Source organism: Saccostrea cucullata, unplaced genomic scaffold (assembly GCF_032062105.1).
Source record: "Saccostrea cucullata isolate Sc308-1 unplaced genomic scaffold, CSIRO_AGI_Scuc_v1 ctg4691, whole genome shotgun sequence".
Classification (NCBI taxonomy): domain Eukaryota; kingdom Metazoa; phylum Mollusca; class Bivalvia; order Ostreida; family Ostreidae; genus Saccostrea; species Saccostrea cuccullata.
Genome location: NW_026936999.1, coordinates 35493 through 42151, shown reverse-complemented (window position 1 = coordinate 42151; position 6659 = coordinate 35493). Strand labels below are relative to the sequence as shown.

At 32.8% G+C, this 6659-nt stretch overlaps 1 long non-coding RNA gene across 1 annotated transcript; it reads left to right on the top strand.

The window, feature by feature from the left end:
- Positions 1–3367: 3367 nt before the first annotated feature.
- Positions 3368–6248, top strand: LOC134247037 (uncharacterized). The gene is made up of 3 exons (XR_009987756.1): positions 3368–3499; positions 4385–4486; positions 5798–6248. It is a non-coding gene; the product is annotated as an uncharacterized LOC134247037 (long non-coding RNA).
- The last annotated feature ends 411 nt before the right edge of the window (positions 6249–6659 follow it).

Below are 6659 nucleotides of genomic sequence, written 5' to 3'. Positions count from 1 at the left end.
TAGAATTCCTATGTTAAACTTTGATCCGAAAAAATGCCCCCACCCCACCCCTGGGGGCCAAGACTTGATCAAACTTGAATTTACACTTCCAAAGAATGGTTTCACATGAGTTTCATCTTTTCTGGCCCAGTGGTTCTTTCGAAGAAGATTTTTGAAAGATGCCATCTATTTGTTACTTATTCATAATTATCTCCCCCTTTGAAGATGGCATGGCCCTTCAATTAAAAAAAAAACTATAATACCCTTTACATAGGAATATTCTGAGTCATGAAAAGTTTGGTTGAAATTGACCAAGTAGTTCTGGAGAAAATGAAAATGTGAAAAATTTACAACAAAAACAGACAACGGACGAATTTAGACCGAAAAATCTCACTTGAGCCTTTGGCTCAGGTGAGCTAATGAGTGAATCGTTTCAGATTGGGTAAGAGTAAACTACATGAACTGTGCATTATGTATGTCATGAAATGCTTCAGAGTAACTTAAACAATTTCACTTAGGTTTTTCCTAGGTTAAATAATCAATTGTCTCAGTATTATTCAAACAAGACAAATTTTACATCTATTTATGAAATAGCTTTTTAATTATCCGATGTACTACTTTTAGGAGCAAATCCAAAAATATATTCCTTTATTGACAATCTTATTAATGGCGTAAATGTATTTTGTATGTTATTTTAGTATTTTAATGTTATAATTCCTATCACATATACGAGTATGTTTTACTAACTTATACGAGGGCTGTTAAAAAATTACGCGGACTTGTTGCACAGAAAAAAAAAATTTGACGACATAATTAGGCAAAATGTCAAGCATAATATAAAAAAATCTTTACTTATATGGTCTTCAAAATTTCATATCAAAATGTTGTAAATTGGTATCAATTTGGAGTGATTTTTCAGGACATATCATTAACAGTCACGGACAGGCAAAATCTTCGACGTCACAGGCAATATAAAAAATATGTGATTGATCTCTCATTTTCTCAACATTTTCCCAAGAGTACCTATACAGTTTGAGTTACCTTATCGACTCTGCATCCAAACACCATTTCTTGTCAAGCTTAATATCTATTAAACAAGTAAAGAATATTTATTTTTTCTTTGAAAACTAAAAACTGCAGATATTTATGAGATATAGTGTGATATTAGTGACTCTCAAGCACGTTCTTTACAACCCGGATAAAGTTTTCGCCGAAAATCTTCTGTCCGTCCTCCCGTATAGCCTCTTTAAAGGTCTAACGGTCTAAAATTTCAATTTTTCTATTTGTGGACGAATGTCACGAATACCCTAGTTTACGACATGTTATATTATGCATATTTTGGATCTTTGTTGGCGATATTTCGAGCATTACACATATAATTCAACAAAAGTGTGGTGCGCCGTCAATTCAGGAGACGGCATTTTCACAGTCGTTTTCACGGGTATCGCATCAGAGAAAAATCACTATATTTCTGTAAATACTTCAAATATCACGTCAGAAATCAAAATGCATACACAGGATGAAAAGCCAGGTTTCCCAAATTTGGAAACCCGATGGAAACATATGGGAATCGTGACATCAGTAGTTTCCATATAGTTTCCATTTTATGGAACTTAAAACTTAAAAAAGTGAATGTACTTGAAAGCCTGTCCACTTTTCTGAAGAGATAAGACTTGTTTTATTGTTTATTGAAATAGTTTACTGCTCAAAAAAGCCTAATAGTGAATTAATATTGATAGTATGTCAAGAAATGCAAATGAATCATCACCTTGAATTATCAGTTTTTTCACAATTATTGATAGTGTTGTTACGACTATCGAAAAATCGTCGTTTAAAGGCCCAGATCGGCGACAATCGATTGTAAATATTATCATCGATAGATCGCTATATTTTTCATGCCGTATTTTTTAAGCCGATCAGGTTTAACTTTTATATTTACCAAAGGGACGTCACTCTAATCGGCGGTAAACAAAATGGCGAACGTGCATGGTGAAGAGGTTGACGCCTAATTATATCAATATCCTGGTGCAACACAATCTAAAGTTTGAAATTTTTTGGCTTTCTGAAAAAGGGTGATGGGCCTCCATGCAAAAATAATATACTGATGGACTCGGTTATTTGTAAAATGTGTAAAATGTCGTATGCCAATAAAGATAAGTTGAAGTTCGCGGTCACATGTCATGGAATTCTACTCGTGCTGAATTAATAAATTTAACCTTTTTAATAGTTCAAATTATCGATTATATAATCGATTGTGTTCTTCCGATTCAATTTGATAATCGATAGTAAAATATGTCCGATTTTACAACACTAATTATTGACCTGAGTAGGTCAATGTATAGCGAATAATACATACTCTTTTCCATATCACATCCTAGCCCGAGACACCAATATCAGGCAGAGGGACAAATGCCCTAGGGGTGATATTGGTCGAAGGTCTGATACAGGATGTGATGTGGAAAAGGGTATGTTTCATTATGTTTATTACAAACTTGGTAATAAAATACAGAACACTTCAAGTTGAGAAGATCAAGAAAATAAGTAAATAATCATGCACAATAAAACTACTTAAATACATGTACACAGTATTGTCTTACTGAACAGATTTAGCTGTCATTAGGTCAAAATTGCAAATAATAACATGCTTCTTATATCTGTATATACAGGTAACTCTTGATGGCTTGAACTTCGATTTCTCTGAAGTTCTTGATCGCTTGAAGTGAGTCTCCGGTTCCGATTTTTTCCACTATATAACTAAGCAGATTTGCTCTTGAGTTCTCGAACTCCTGATCTCTTGAAACCCTTGATCCCTCGAAGTCAAAATGCAGTCCCGCTGTGCTGTGAATTTTACCCTTGATATCTCGAAGTGGCTGTGTGTATACCAAGTTATAATGTTCAAACTTTTGCCATAACTGTATATCTGTCTGTCTGTTGTCAACTTAAACCTTCACCATAACTTTAGAACTATACGAGATATTGGCTACGTATTTAGTATGCATACTCCACTAATGAAGTGCTTTCAAATGGCAACAAGGAGAATGATTATGTGATCTTGACTGTGACCTATATATGCTAAAAAAATTGCATTTTCGAACTTTGTTGCTGTGTTTCACAAGCGCATCTTGGTTTTAGCTCTACTGATCAGAGACCAGAAGAGCTTACGCGATAGTAACGCGTCCGGCGTCCGTCTGTCTGTCTGCAAACACTACTCCTCCTTAAATTTTAGTCTGATTTAAATATAACTTGGCACACAAGTAGACTATACTAAGAGACATAATTCTGTGCATCAGTTTTTGATAAGTACAAACCAGTAAAGCTACAGTCTCGACAGAGACTTCTGGTTATTTTTTCTGCCATCCCGGTTGTTGCTAATGCTATTACATAATAAGTTTAAATTAGAATGCAATAGTACCTGGACATAATTTATCATTTCAGAGAGAAGAAAACTATGTGACTTTAAAAGAAAACCAGTGAGAAAAAATCATAGAAAATGTATGATGATTCAGGATGTGGTCATTCGGTAAGTGGTAATTCATTCATGATTAGTATGTATATGATAATTGCCTGAAAAAAAAAATTCTAAATTTTATTTAAATACTGAACTGTGGTATATCAGCTGTGAGCTACAAGAAGTTTTATGTAAAAGCTAGGGCTGAAACAATTTGCCCCCTCCATGTTATGTGTGTATTGCTATGATTGGCATACAATCAGTTCTCTAATATATATACTTCAATAAAACTTTGTCGTCTTGAACCTGAATTGTACAGGAAAAAAACTCTGAGATCTCTCTGGAAATTTGAATGAAAAAAAGGAAATGCTTATTAACTGATTTCTTGCTGGTCAGTATTTTGATTACTTAAAGGAAGCTCTAAAAACTGCACACTAAAGAGTTCTACTTTAATATCAGGTAGTTTTATGAAGTTAGAGTGATCTGCCCATAGATTAAGATTATGAAAAAATTTAAATGTTATTTTACAGTCATTTAGATTATTTTTAATAGATTAAATTAATTTTAGCATTATTTAAAATAAAAAAATAGGAAATTAATTATTTTCATAAATTTTTCCAATGTAAGTAAACATCAATGATTTCTGCTTACAGATAGTCCATTGTCTTTGAAAATTTCTTGGGGAAATGAGGCACATACCATATGTTCTAAATGAATAAAAAAAGGCTCATTATGCACATATTTATATGAAATATGATAGATTTTTTTCTCTCCAAGGAATAATTTCTGCAAGTCACTAAGTTTTTAGAGTTTCCTTTATTTCATAGATATTCAATGAAATTATTTGAAGTATTAAATTTTGGTAAATTATATGATACTAAAAGGTTATATGGATGAAAAAACAGCATGCGTGTATGACAATAGGGCTTAAATTTTTAATGTCTCTTCATCTTTCAGTGACATTAAAACAGGAATAGTCATCACCAATAGACGAATTTCACTTTCCTAAGAGTTTTCTCCAATTGTCGGCGTATCGCTCATTTTTCCCACTTGTCCTTTGTAAGTTACTTGTTAATATTTTCAATCTTCAAAAATATTGGACAATTACGATCTGTATCTGTATTGCCAGAGTATGGGGGCAACATGAAAATCATAATGAACATCATCTTCGCCAGCCAAGGGTTTCCTATCCGATACCTACTCTACAACCCTTGGCAGATTTAGTCCTATCAAACGGGAACTTTGATTGCGCCGCCTATCGCCGTAATTGAATTAAGTCCCTTGAAGCTCTTTAATATTTGTCCAATGAAAATAGCTGTAACATACGTAGATCAATATGACGTTTGAAACAATATGGCGACCTCCATGTGGAATATATCCAAACAACTTCATACAGCTGTGGGCAGTGGGCACACCTCAAAAGTTGTAGAAAGTATCGTTCTTCGTGGATTTTTAGTCAAGAGTTTGACACTACTTTCTACTTGTTGCCGTATCAATTATTATCAATGAGCCGTGACATTTGATTGGCTTAAATTGATGCATCTAAAATGCGGAACAGGGACTTATGTGGTCCTTTCAATAATTCTTGAAAACATATATAATTAAAAGAAAAAAAAAATCAAATTAATTAATACCTTGTTTTTTAAGCATAGATCACGTCCTAACTTTCATCCATTGTAAATATTACTTTTATTTTGTGCATAAAACACGAGCAGACTTTAATTCAGCCGAAAATCGTCGATTAGTAAAAACCTTGCGAAGACTTGGGCTTCGCAGCCAATCAAATTCGTTTGCGCGAGTTCTAAAAATTTCGGCCAAATCTGCCAAGGGTTGTAGAGTAGGTATCGGATCGGAAACCCTTGGCTAGCGAAGATGAATGAACATGTTCATACAGATTTTATTTCTAAGATATTGTCCCTCAAAGTTGATACGGTTAAAGAGGGAAAACAGCGTCTTAAGCCGGTTGACCCCAGATCGACCTTGCAAAGGGGAATAACTTTTGTAAATGTGAAAGTCCTTTATGGTATATCATATAGATCTAAAACTGACTGAATTTTGATCAGCCAATTCATGAACGTGATGAATGGATGTAAATAATGTTGGTCAATATATGCAAAAAAAAAAAAAATATTAAATTACTTGTTTATATATACATTTGTGGTATCTCTCCCATTGAAGTTTATAAACTTGTTATTTATTTCTTAAATAAACTGAGCGTACATGCAATACCGGTATAAAATTACTCATAAGATACATGTATACTTAAACCATAATAAAATCATAGGTGTCCAATGCAGCATATGATAAATCATTAACATACAAGTACATGTGTATATATACTGTAATACATATATATTGCATTATTTTTAGGTCCTGTTATATGGATGCCCTAAGACAGTGTCTACCCATCACTCCATCTGATATCACTTGTTCTGTGCATATTTCTCTCTCAAACTTAAACTACAGAGAGCCTGTGGATAGAGGATGAAGAGTGACCTTGGACTAATTTTCTAGGTCAAAGGTCAGTATCAAAATCTACTGTATATCTTTATTTAAAATCGTAGTCCAGAGTATATTTCTCCCCTGGTGTAATCTAGCTTTTGTGCAATGGGGTGGAGGGTCTGCAATGATCTTCAACCAATTTCTAGGTCGAATATCAAAATTTAAAAAAAAAATCTCTCCCTAATATTTTTGTTATTATAAAAAGTATGTTTTCTCTCAAACTAATCAAACTTAAAGCAGGGTTCTTAGTATGAGATACATGTAGTAATATATTCTCAATGACATAATAAGGCTGAAAACATTATTTATATTATGTTATTTTTTTTCACTCATCATAAAGCATTAAATATTAAAGAGATACATTAAGTGCTGAAATCATGTGTATCATGGTCATGGAAAGTAATTATTAATATTGGTATATTAAAGGACATTGACTGATATTTCAGATTTCTAAGTTATATTCAAGCATTATAATTCTGACATCATATAATAATTTTGTATGAATATTGCAGATCATAGGTAATGTGAAGAAAACCAGGAAACTGATGTTGAAAGAAGTACTTAATGACCCTTATGAATGGACTTAAATGTGAAAGACTGTTCCATTGTTTATCTAAGATATATGAATTTATTTAATATTTTGATATCATTGAAAAATTCAGTTACAGTTTTTGTACATCAAATGAATTATTAAACATATAAAATGGTAATGCTTTTTTCTTTTACATGT